The following is a 13,803-nucleotide window of genomic DNA, read 5'->3' on the forward strand; positions in this document are numbered from 1 at the left end:
CACTGATGGACATTTAGGTTGTTTCCATATCTTGACTATGATCAAAAGGTAGAAAGCTTCACAGAGATGGAAGTTTTCAAGACCTGTTGCACAGTTGCTTGACTACAGATAATAATACAGTATGGTCTAGGCCGTCTCAACTCAAAGATTTCAAATGATCATCAGGAAATACAATAGGGAAGATGAATGTGTTAATTGGCTTGATTAATATTGCCAGAATGCATAGATACAGCAAAACATAGTATCATACTCTATAAACATATATAATTATGGTTTGTCAACCAAGAAGTAATGTTAATCAATATTTAAAATAACTAATTTTAAAGAGAGGGGAAATAGAGGCAGACACGGTGTTCCAGGTTTTACATAGAGGCAAACTGATGCTCACTCAGAGACTAACCCAAATCCAGACATGGATGGTATAAAGGATTATTCAGTCTTTTGAGGAGCACATCAAATAGAAGTGCCTTCATATTACACACACACATATACACACATGCACGCACGCACCAGACAAGGTCAACTTTTCATTCTATGCACATTTGGCACTCTGTTTATCTCCTAAGCAGATGATGTTTTATGTGTGTTTATTGTTTCTTAAGTGACTGTTTACAGGAGGACAGGACCTATGTTTCACTCTTTGACCATTGTATTTCAAGCCAGTGCCTCTACAAGCACCAAATAAATATCTGCTGAATAAAAAGAAGGTATGGTGAGTGTATACTCAACACTAATAAAACATTTTAATAGATATAAAAAGTTTAGCTGGGAAATTAATCTACTGCCAAAACAAGCATCACAACACTTTCCAAAGCCCAAAGTAAATATTGTTTTGAATAATCCTGACAACTACTTCATAAATAATCAGAAAAGGACCATGAACATCTCTAACCCTCCTTGCTAATGAATCTGCTTCCCATTTAGGACATCAGCAGAATATTTTCTTCCTGACTCCAGATTGCCAGATTCACTTAGACAAGTGTTGTACCACAAGCTTTGTTTCAAGTTGGAACTGAAACTCCCCCCTCCCACTGAATAACTTTCATGATGCTTAAAGGTGCTAGGCAGGCTACTGGCGAAGAAAGTCAGCAACGATGCTACATTACCAAGCTACCAGGCAAGATATGCCGCTGGAGCAATAGTGGTATGACTGTTATGGGTGTAACCAAATCACTTTCTGATTGTGTTTAAAACCCATTCCACAGCTGGGAATTCATATCTGGTATGTAAACATGGTCAACATTTTGTGGCTGGGAAAGTCATACACCCTATGGGGGGCAGGGGCAGGGATCTATTATGGTTGTTTTGATAAATAGATATGTGCTCATCAAGTTATCTTCTAGATATTTATGTTTGTGGCTATAGATTACTCCTGGTGTCAGGTTTGGTCAGAGAACCTTCTTTTTATAGCAGGTAGCAGTAAGTGACTGTAGAATACACAGACCTAAAGGGAATATGTGTAACACATACCCCACTCTAAGGCTCAGAGGACATCACAGAAAGAGGGGGTGAAAAGAAGTTGAATGGAGTGATATGGAGCACTGCCTTCCGTCATGCCATGGTCATCACATTCATGAACTACCAGCACAAGGTCGGTCCTTCCATTTTGGGAGAGGCGCTCATAAGGTTGTACCCCTTCCTGAAGATCTATAAGCAGTTAATGGTTTCTGGAGGAAGGAGACTCATTTTCTTCAGTGGTGTAGCACCTAGTAAGTCTCCCATGATTCTGTGAATAACCCCTTGTCCATGCTTCTATAAGCAAGCCAATGAAACCCACTGGGCCAAAGAGGAGAAAAGACACAAAAGTATAAAGAGATCTAGCTGGGAAGAAGGAGGGGGCTAGTGGGGGGAGGAGTGAGACAAGCGAGAGTAACTGGAATTTAATGTGATAGAAATGCATTATGTACATGTGTAAAAATGTCATAACAAAACCCACTATTATGTATAATTAATTTATAATAATTAAAGTTAACTATGATCATTCCTCCAGATTAATTTTCTTCACATTTCTAGAATTAACAGCATGCTATCCTTATTCCAATAATTTTATTCTTAATGCTTCTCCCAGAAGACAGACATTTTCTTTCTTTTCTTATTTTTTTTTGTCTTCAAATTTTCTTGGCAGTGACTCTAAAAATAGTCAGAGATACGCAATGCAAACCCTGAGATGGGCTCTATTCTTGGCCTTACTCTAGATTCACTGCAGCTGTGCCCACGGCATCCAGCAGGGTCAGACGGCATGTCAAACACACCGTCTATAACCTGTCCTGGCAGTGGATGCCAGAAGCTTCTTTGGTCAACTTTTATTTTCTATGCAGTTAGTGTATGAGCATAGAGCCTTTCCTTGTGACCTTAGTGTAGGACACAGAATCTGTCTCTTTCATCTCTTTCAACACCTGAAGAAGAAATGGTGTGGTAATAAGGTCTTTCTAAGTTGGTGTGCTATAAAAGATAAACTATTCAGGACCGCTGTTGAAATGGCACCACACAAGCTCCTTAAAATATTTTTATGCTTTGAACTGTATAGCATATCTTGTGTTTCTATCAGGTATCCTTGACCTGGCTTTTGAGCCCCTGCACCCAGTATCAACCAGTTGTCCAAATAACAAATACAGGTTCTGTAAGTGTTACAGCTCTGAAGGGAAAGGCATCCTGGCTATCAGAAGCCAGGTGATCCCTACAGCTCTGTTCTGGTGGCATGGTTTCCCCACGGGAATGTAGCGGTCCTGCTCTGCTCTGGGGAGAGCCATTTCAGATCTCCTCTCCTCTCCTCTCCTCTCCTCTCCTCTCCTCTCCTCTCCTCTCCTCTCCTCTCCTCTCCTCTCCTCTCCTCTCCTCTCCTCACCTCTCCTCTCCTCTGCTCTGCTCTGCTGTGCTAAGGGAGTTTCCCTGCAGAGAGGTAGCATTCTGCTCTTCACGGGCTATCATTACTACTCTGCCTGGCAAAAATTGTTACTTCTCTGCCCGGCTCCGCTTGGGCAAAAGAACATTATTTCCCAAACCTCACTCAAGAGACGTATTGGGGGGGAGGGTATCCAGGGGGAGAGCTGCCTCTGCCAGGGTGAAAGGGGGCAACTCCAAAATGAACAGGTACAGGGTTTATAGAGGGTTTCTTAGAGGCAGAGTTTTTCCAGGGTGAAGATTTTCAGGGTGGGAATTGGTCAGATTTCAATCGACTGGATTGGTTGGTTTTCATGCTCAGGGATTGGTTGGTTTTCATGCTGCGTTAGTGAGGGTAGGGTATGTTTCTTTAGCTCTCTCGGGGTCAGGGTGTGTTTCTTTCATTGGTCCCTTTAAATCCTTTTGGCTCTGGTCTCAGGGCCAGTGAATTGGTTCTGGTCTCAGGGGCAGAGTGTGTTTCTTTGGCTCTGGTCTCAGGGGCAGGGTGTGTTTCTTTGGCTCTGGTCTCCTAGGGGACAGAGTGTGTTTCTTTGGCTCTGGTCTTGGGTGCGGGGGTGTTTCTTTGGCTGGCCCTTTTACCCTTCAGGTTCACCTTAGTACAAAATGAAAGGAAAAACTAACTGTCCTGCTAAGCACACATCATGTCTCTCCAGAGCTAAGCACAGATCCTTTTGGATAATCCAGGCTACAGCTCCACAGGTAGTAAGGAAGTCCTCCTTGGGTACTTACTATGTGCCTGGAACTGCTTCTGATACCCTATACATGCTGCCTATGTGGTCATCTCAAGTATGTTATGGTGTGTGAGTGCTACAACTGAATAGTTTTAATTTTTTCTTCGTATGTGTGAGTGTTTGTGCATATGCACTCGCAGGTGCCCATGGAGGTCAGAAGAAGGGTCTTCTTGGTTACTTTTTGTGGTTGTGAAGAGACACCATGACCAAGGCAACTTATATAAGACAGGGTCTATTTGGGGTTTACAATGTCAGTGTGAGTCCACGACCATCATGGCCTGGAGCATGGCCGAAGGCAGGTAGGCACAGCACTGGGCAGTAGCTGAGAGCTTACACCTTGATCTACAAGCACAAGACAGAGAGAGCTATCTGGGAATTGTCTGGGCTTTTGAACCACCCCAGTGATACACCTCGTCCAACAAGGCCACACCCCCTACTCCTTCCCAAACAGTTTAAGTAACTGGGAAGCAAGCATTCAGATACATGGAACTATGGGGATCATCCTCATTCAAACCACCACACAGGGCGTCAGATCCCTTGGAGCTAGAGTTACAAGCATTTGTGAGCTTCCCTACGTAGGTACTGGGATCCAAACTCCAGACCTCATGATAAAGCAGCAAGTCTTAACCACTGAGCTGTCCTTCCAGCCCCTAGCTTAAATGTAATGCTGCAGATTGAGCCCCAAGCAAGCCCTGTGCGTGCTAAGCACAGTCTTCACCAACACGTTCTCTCTCCAGACCCTAAACTGTATCACATCCATAAAGAAACTAAGGCGCATAAACCCCATCAGCTTTCCTGAGGTCACACAGCAAAGATGGTAAAGTGCAGATGTGAATTAGCTGGCTTAGCCATTATCCTCACAGTACTCTTAAGTCTCCCTGGGGTCGAGAGATGGCTCAGCAGTTGAGAGCACTTGCTACTCTTGCAGAGAACCCAGGTTTGTTTCCCAGCACCCACATGGTGCCTCACAACCATTCCTAACTCCAGTTACAGGAGATCTGAACCCTTCTTCTGGCCTCTGCAGGCACCAAGCATGCACATGGTACATACATATATATATATATACATGCAGGCAAAACATACATAAATTTCAAAAAGTTTTAAGTATTTGGGTGTGGGTGGGTGAGTATGTGTACAAGCATTCACATCCATGTGAGCTACATGTGAGTGCAGGCATGTGCTTGACACAGTACTCCCCAGGAAGTCAGATGAAGACAATCTCAAATACCAGTCCTCACTTTCTCCATTGTTTGAGACAGGGTCTCTTGTTCCCTGCCTCCTACACCAGGTTGGCTGGCTTGCAAACTCCCAAGGATTCTGTTTCCACCTCCCATCATGACTTAGGAGTGCCATGATTACCTCTGCATGTACCCAGCTTTACATGGGTGCTGAGGATCCAAACTCAGGTCTCCACCCTTACAAAGCAAGCACTCTACCCACTGAGCCATCTCCCCAGCCCCTACACTCACTGTATGCTGGGAAAGTGGCAGTCGGCATTTAAAAGCCAAGTTCTTTACGTTAAGGCCCCAAACAGGCATCCTCACCTCAAATGGCAAAAACATATTTAAAAGGATGAACTTGCCAAATTCCTTATAGTTAAATAGGCTCCGAGCCTGTTGACAGAGCCTTAGAATACAGAAAGTACTAAGCCGTGTTGGTAGCCACCCTTGCACTCTAACCAACCACAGTCTTCCGTGAGGACTCTTTCACCATAAAGTTGTAGCTGCTGGATCCAGGATAGAAGTTCCTCCGGACTCTCCACTATTCAGGATTTTGCAGATAGACCAAGAGAAGAATGGCGCCTGCCCGGGAACTTGACATCTCTGTTGGTTCAGCTATCCTACCAGATAGTGCCCAGGAATGGGGCTCTGGGGGGGGGGGGGGCAGGCCCAGCACGACAGCTCGCAGCTGCTTCCCACCGTGCTAGAACTCCACCAGCCCTGGCTACAGCAACAGAGGCTTCGGTAGCCAGGTCTGTCTCTGATTTGTGGGTCTGTGAGTTAAATTCACACAATCCCAGGCGTAACTCTTAGAATAGATCCTGAACAACGCTAACCAAAACATCCCCAGAGTGTGTCTGTCTCCTGCTCCCTAGTCTCAGCGGTTTCTACCTTTGCTTTTCTGTCACATAAACCTACACACACTACATTTTCTTCTGCACTTTCATGATTAACTGTTACCTCGGATGCAGGCAGGGGCTCAGCAGAACTGTGTAGGACCAGTAGGAGGGCAGGCAGGTCTAGGAGAGGTATTGGGGGTGTGGCAGAGGATACTAGACTTGGATTTGATCTTTTGGAACTTGGGGGGCAGTAGACAAAGATTCCAGTCATGAGAAGGGCTTTGAGAGAGGAGGAGGGAAGAGGGAAAAGGGAAAGAGGAGGAGGAAGAGGAGGAGGTGGAGGAGGAGGAGAGGAGGAGGAGGAGGAGGAGGAGGAGGAGGAGGAGGAGGAGGAGGGACAACAACCACAACCTTCCGTGAGTCGTCTGAGCCCACCAGTATAGTGGGCCATTGGAAGACCATCGCAAAAATGTTGGCCATTGAATAAAAGTTTACTACCACCACCACTCTGCCCCACGCTGCCGTCTATCTTCCTGCCTTGCATTCCCTGTCTCTTCCGCTCCTCCTGTGAGCCCATGCCCATTTATTCTGGTGTGATTCAAGAATCACCTGCCGCTCTCAGGCTCTAATGACAGCCTACAGCTGTGGGAAGCAAAAGAGAACCAGCATCGCCCCCTAGTGGTCCAGGCTCACACCACTGTGCCAGGCGGTCCTTTGCTGAATTACTCACGCAGGAGGTAAGAGCGTGCTGTTGATGCTGACATGATTTCCTGGTTTCCTTGGAAATTCTGGCTGTTACACGACTAAGGTCAGAATGATGAGGTCCAAATGGCATCGCCTCACTCCCTCTACCTTCTCAGCTAGTTTTACACACAGACAAGCTATAGCTACCTACAATGCTACGATGTGATTTGTTGCGGTGGCTTTTAAGATATATTTCTTTTTATTTTATGCATGTTGAGTGCCTTGCCTGCAAGTATGTAAGTGCACTAGGTGTGTGCTTGGTACTTGTGGAGGCCAGAAGCGGGCACCGGGTCCCCTGTAGCTAAAGTTTTAGATGGATATAACTACGTAGGAGTGGAACCAAACCCAGGTCCTCTGCAAGAGCAGTAGATGCTCTTAAGTAGTGACTTCTCTCCAGCCCGATACAATGCATTTTGATGACAAATAGTCCCTGGGAGGATTTTTTGTTTTTGTTTTTTTTAATCCTCATGGTTTAGTAATTCAGTAGACCAGCTCTGAACAGGAAAAGAAAAATCTATCTTTGTTCCCATTTGAGGCCAGTCAGCCAAGTTGATGCAGGCTGATTTTCATTCATCTTAAACCCAAATAAATAAATAAACCTCTTAACTCAAGCCCCATCACAGACAGACCCCTAAAGAATAATTAATATGGCAGAAGAGAAAAAACCCAGAAAAATCGCTGCCAGGTATAGGACGGGGGTGAGGGGTGGGGGTTAACTGCGCAAACCAGGTAACTTCTCAAGAGCCAAGACAGGAGAATAGAGACCCTGTGGTCAAGTTAGGGCAATCTCTGCCAAGCTCCCATTTGCTTTCCTGTGCGTATGCAGGCAAATCATCGTCATAGCAATCGTGTCTGTACTCCTGAAGCTTCACCACCTGTAAGGTCACTGTCCCCACAGTTCCTCCCCTGCTTCTGTGACGAGAAAGTAAGAAACAGGTGGACACAGGAGAGTGGTCTGGGCACAGACACAGCCCCAACATCTGAGGGCAGGGCCTGAAGTCTAGACCTATCCTGGTCACCACAGAGGCTGGGAGTGAGACAGGCAAAAGGGAGCTAGGAGCCAGCCCGTTTCCATAGATACCGATTTCACTTGCATTTTATGACAGCTGTGCCAGGCTGCCTGGAGAGGCATTGTTTGGATGCCTGGGGACAGGCTCAGAAGAAAAATACAGTAAGAATGATTTCTTTTAAAATCTTATGCTTTCCCATCCCATCTCAGGCCAAGAGCTCCCTTGATCTCTGCTGATCTTGTGGCAGGGAGCACCCCAAAGACCTTTGCCTTCACCTAAGCCGCTGTGGAACCTGGTCACCAGACACCACAAGGACCAGTCAAAGTGGCCTTTACAAGCAAGCCACTTTCAGGACCTCTCAACCCTGAGCCCAGTGTGACAGTGTCACCGGGGCTTAAGGTGAAGAGTCTCACCCTGGTCTCCTGCAGGGATTCCAGGAAATCCTTGGAAAAGTTCCCCTGGGCCCGGCTCGAGCCATTGGCTCCCCCAGAGTGCTCACTGTCCTCTCTCACTTGTCCATCTTCCTCTGCGTCTCATCTACCTAGACACCCCTTCTCTGCCTTCCAGGCACACCATCAGTTTCTCCCCTTGCCAGGACGTCAGAAAATAGACTGAGATGCATCTCCTGTGCTCAGCAATCTCGGGACTAAAGGGGTGCAGGGGGCAGACACATAGACAAGCTATTAAAATAAACAAGAGGAGTCAGAGGACACTTTCTGGAGAAACTAAAGTTCAAATGAGGCCCCAACAGACAAGCTGGGAACTTGTCAACATAGGGGAACATTACCTGGGGCCTCCCAACAGAGACTTAATTGATAACAAGCCAGAGAGGTTTGGGTATAGGAAGGACATGGCCAGATTTGTGTTTCAAAACACTGTTCTGAGTGCCAGACCCCCACTTCCAGTCATTCCCAAGACCAGTCTACTTAGCCTTGGACAAGTTCTGACAGTAATACAGTTTACATTTAAAAAAAAAAAAAAAAGAGGCTCTAGTTGCCTGCTCTGGGGGTAGGAGGGAAGCTCCCCCAGCCCTCACCATGGCATGAGAGAACTGGCCCCACCCCTCATCTGAGTAGGATTGTCCAGCAGCCTGGACTGACCAACTCAGCTGCCACCCAGGCACACATCCAGGACTTTGGGTTGGCACACTCCAACATCTACCCCATCTATGACCTGCTAGAGGGTGTGAAGGGACTGATCTGTGGAACCATAGCCACAGGGTCTCCATGACCCAGGGCAGCAGCAGGATATCAGAGAGGAATGTCAGTGGGGGTTCAGTATTGATGGTGCACCAATGCTGGAGGCCTTGAACCTGACCCACCTCACATTACACAATGAACATTTGCAGGTAAAGCTGTTTGGACCAAACAGCTTTATATACTACATGATACACAGCAGCTCCCAGTGCCACCAAGATGAATGAAGAGTCCTTTGGCAGGAGGGCGGAGGAGCGAAGTGTTTTTTTTGGTTTGCTTTTTTGTTTGCCTTTTTTTATCCATGTTTTTATTTTATTTTTATTATTTCTTTTTAAATTTCCTTTGAGGATATGTTACAAGGGTGAAGGGCAGATACTGAGGGTCTGGGAGATGAGTGCAATTGTGGTGCATGATGTAAAATTCCCAAAGAATCAATAAAAATTGTTTAAAAATAAATTAAAAACAAGACATATCAGCGCTTTCCTGGATGTGTGAGACCCTGGGTTTATCACTAATACCACACCAAAAAAAAAAAAAAAAAAAAAGGAGGAAAAAGAAAACTTCCTTGTAACATCTACAGGTACTGTTACATTTCCCTTATCCAGAGACCTCCCACCTTGGCTTCTGGAGTCATTTATTCTCTGGCTGTGTTGATGGTGCCATCTAGTGGTAGAACTGTGGCTTGACCTCAAGCTAGCTTCCAAAAAAAATTACCTAAAATCTTGTATTAACTTGTTTAAGCCCTCAAACAACTCAGTGTCTCAGAATCATTTCCATATTAAAGGCTAGAATCCCGAGGAATAGTACAGTTTTCTTGGAGTCTCCTGGGGCTTAGATACTACATTCACTGAGTCCCCATTATCCCCTCTTCAAAGGTGAAGAAACTGAAGCCCCGATGATTGGCAGACTAACTAAATTGAGCCATAGGCATCAATTCTTCCTGCACCCATTTCTTTCTTTCCAGAAAAATGTTGTCACATTCAAAACATTAATTTGAGTCAAAATGAAATGAAACAGTAAAGGAAGAAGACAGGCTTCTTCCTTCCTTTTCTTTTCTCCTTCCTTCCTTCCAAGACAACTGGCCCAGGCTGCAGTTATTTTTGTTGTAATGAATGTCAGCCAAGGTACAGCTGTAGGCTAGACTTGAGTGTAATTATAAGGGGGATAATTGCAACCAGAATATTTGAGGCTGCATGAGCCTGATGCCAATCAGCAGTTAAACAAGTTTTGTTTCTGTAGACTGTGGGGCTGTCTACAAAATGCTTCTGAGGATCAGAGAAAAAATGTGGGATTGTAGCCCAGGAATCACAAGTGTGTGTCTACAGTGGTCACATCTGCAGCAGGATTAGTTCAATCCTGTCAAGTTCCACGTTTATTGTGATAGGTCCTGATTGCTGCTACATCGAGTCGTCACAAATTCAGTAGCTCAAAACACTGAATATTGTTACCTCACAAATGTTTAGGTTACAAGTCTGAAGTAAAACTCTCACTGGGATAAAAATCAAAGCCTCCTCGGCCTTTGCTCCTGTCTGGAGGCTGGAGGGCACCATTTTTCCTGCCTTCCCCAGCTTCTGGGAGCTGCTCACATCCTCTGACTTCAGCCTATCATCAAAGTCAACAATGACCACTTTTGTGCTTCTCTCTGTGGTCTCCAAGTCTCTCCATCTCTCTTTGTCTCTGGTTGTCTAAGGACTTCTGGAATCATATCAGTTTCAGCTATCCTATAAGAATAATAGCCTGGGACTTGGGAGATGGCTCAGTGGGTAACGTGCCTGCCCCAGTGTACCAGAGTTCAGACCCCCCCAATATAAAACTGGGTGTAATGGCCCTTGTCTGTAACCCTGAAGCTTTCGGGCAGTCTAGTCAATTACTGAGCACCAAGTTCAGTGAGATTGTCTCAAAAGATGAACGGCAGAGAGGGATAATAGAATATACCTAATGTCGACTTCTAACCTTTGCGTGTCCACACTGGTACACATCCATCCATGCACACGTGTGTATATACTGAGTCACACACACAGGATGGGGGCGGGAGAGAATAATATAGCCAGGGCTGAGTTCAGGCATACAGCTGGATGTGCACATTTGTTTGCTTTGCAAGCATAAGAACCTGAGTTTGATCCCCAAACAAAGGTCTGTGTGTTTGTAACCCCAGCACCAGGAAGGCAAATACAGGAAGATCCCAAGACTTGTTGACCTGGACTCATTAGAAAGCCCCAGGTCAAGTGACAGACTCTGACTCAATAAACATGGCAATGGCTGCTGAGGAATAACACCCACAGCTGGCCTCTGAGGTCCCCATGAATGTGTACATACGTGTGCATTCCCTCCATGCTCACGTAGAAGTGCGCACGTGTACATACAAGTAAATTCACAAAAGAATGCTGTCCCTGTGCCAAGGTCAGCAAGTTATCAGCATACTCACAGGGTCCAGGGGGCAGAGTGTAGCTATCTTTGGGGTCCATTTTTTCTGCTATCCACATACACTGAGAAGTAAAAGATGGAGTCCATACAAAGGGGGTCAACTGAAGTCACATATGGCAGTACACACCTGTAACCCAGCACTTGGGAGGTGGAGAAGAGGGAGATTAGGCATTCAAGGTCATCCTTGGCTACATAGTGAGTTCAAAACCAATTACATGAGACTCAAAAAAAAAAAAAAAAAAAAAAAAAAGGAGGGGCCAAGGGTAACGTTACATGCCTTTCACTCCAGCACTGGGGCAGGAGAGGCAATTGGACTTCTGTGAGGCCAGCCTGGCCTACATAGCCAGTTTCAGACCAGTCAGAGATACATGGAGACCCCACCTAAAAAGAAAAAGATGGTCAGCCTAACTGCTCAGCTGTGCAGTGGGAAGCATAGTGTCGCGCTCCTCAGTGACAACTTTAGAGATAACAAGGCAATTTTAAAGGGAAAAGAAGGAGTAAAAATCTTGCAAAGCTCCTTCTTTGTAGAAAGGGTAGAAAATATGCCTTCAAAGAAGAAAACATCGCCCCCCCTCCCCCGCAGCCTCTGTGAAACAAGTGTAACTCAAACATCTAGAGTGACAGAAACAACGCATCGCAAGCATCAGGCACAGGCGCCCCCAAGTTCAATGTTCTTATTTGCAAGGAGGAAGGAGCCGATGCAAGAGGTGATGATGATGGAATCTGTTGCCAAATGAATTTGGTGAGATGATAAATAAAATATGCATCCCTGTTGAAAAAGAAGGCTGATTTGCAGGGAGAGACACTCTTAACGGCTCTAAAACATTCGGCTATTTTGTTTTGTTTTAAGATACAGGCTGAACTGATGGACAGGAGCTGCTCTGACAAGTCTCCTAACTGAACTTCCTGAATTTTAACGACATATGAAGGCCTTTCTATGCCAGGCACACAGTCAAGAAACCATAAATTTTTAAAAGATGGGTTTGAATTGATAAAAATATAAACTCTCTGAACAGCAAAACACACTAAAAGCAAAGTTACAAGATGAGTAATCAGTTGGAAGTTTTACAACACGTCTAAAGAGGAGAAGTAGCCATGGCCCATAAAAAGGGTTTATAAATCAACAAGGGCGAGTGCGCGCACACGCGCGCGCACACACACACACACACACACACACACACACACACACACACACACACACGCAAAGCCAGGAGTAAACAATTCCAAGGAAAAGAAATAGAAATAATTAATGAACATTATAGAAGTAAATTCATCTCTCAAGTAATCAGGAAAAATGCAAATTAATAGGCACTTCCCTGCCCATCTATTGGAAAACTGAGATGGACAACGCCAGTGACAGTCAGAACACAGCTGAGGTCCCCTCCGGTAAACTGCCATGTTGTCAGGGAGTCTGTTTGAAGAGCAATTGCTGTTCTCAGCAACTTTTCAATTCCTTCTCTTCTGAAAAGTTAATTCTGCCTTGAGAAGTTTTCCTCCATCAGCTCAAAACAGATTCACACACACACACACACACACACACACACACACACACACACACACACACACACAAAATAGTATTTTAAAAGTTTGTAACAGAGAAGAAAAATGCAGGTGTCCAAAGTGAAATAGATTACAGTACTTAGCAAAGTGTTCACAGTGGTGTTGGTTTTTAAAAACAATAGCAAAAAAAAAAAAAGAAAAGAAAAGAAAGAAAGAAAAAAGAAAGAGGAGGGGGAAGAAAAGGAAGAGGAAGGGGGAGGAAGAGCTGAGTGGGTGGGGAGAGAGAATCACAACTCTAAATGGCCTTCACAACAGGCTGAGTAAACTGCCAAGATGGACCTTATCCTAGAACATTATTTGGGGCATTGGGCAAACGAGGCTGATTGGCATATGCTGCAAAGATCCGCAGGATTTAAGTGAGAAAGGCGAGGACACAGCCATGTGCGGCACACTGGTGTCGTCTACGTTTACGTCCATATGCGTGCCCGCAGAAATCGGGCTGCAGCTCACAGCAAACTGCTTTGGGTGCTCGCAGTAGTGGATGAAGAGCCCCTCACTGTTGAATGGTTTCACCTGTATATTCGGCTTTTTTCCCCAGTGTATAATATTTGTACCTTATGCTTGTCCACTTGAAAATATAGGTATTCAAAGTGAAATAGCCTGCAGTATTTAGAAAATGTCCACAGTAATGCTGGTTTTTGCAGAACAACAACAAAATTTCAACCTTTCAAATGTTAACTGACAATCACAGAGATGGGGGACCCCAGATACTAGGAAAGGTCAGAGGCAAATCGTCTAATTAAAGGAGACAGCAAGGGCAGCCTGGAGCAAAAACATGGGCTCCGAGTCAGCCCTGGAACTGCCCTTCCTTCCTGTGCCCAGGACCTAGACCTTGCCGAGTCTCGGCAAAGTGGAGAGAGAAGTGTGTGCCCCTTGGTCTTTGATGGCCGTATCATGTTTCCACTCCTCCCTGAGTAAGTGGTAAGTGCACACGGTAAGTACATGCTAAGTGTGGGGTGAATTAATGCAGCACCTGGGAAACTTCAGGCAAGTCATTACAAGAACTTCTCCCTGTTTGGAAGAACCAAAAAGAAAAAAGGACAGAAAAAAGTTTCTAGGGCTTATCTGGACAGTCTAGGCATGCTGGCAGTATGGAGAAGGCAGGATAAGACAGATTCCAGGATGAACCCAGAAGTGAGTGATGGCCAGCAGAGGACCCAGCATTTTCATGCTTTAGA

The sequence above is a fragment of the Cricetulus griseus genome (assembly GCF_003668045.3).
Source record: "Cricetulus griseus strain 17A/GY chromosome 1 unlocalized genomic scaffold, alternate assembly CriGri-PICRH-1.0 chr1_0, whole genome shotgun sequence".
NCBI lineage: Eukaryota > Metazoa > Chordata > Mammalia > Rodentia > Cricetidae > Cricetulus > Cricetulus griseus.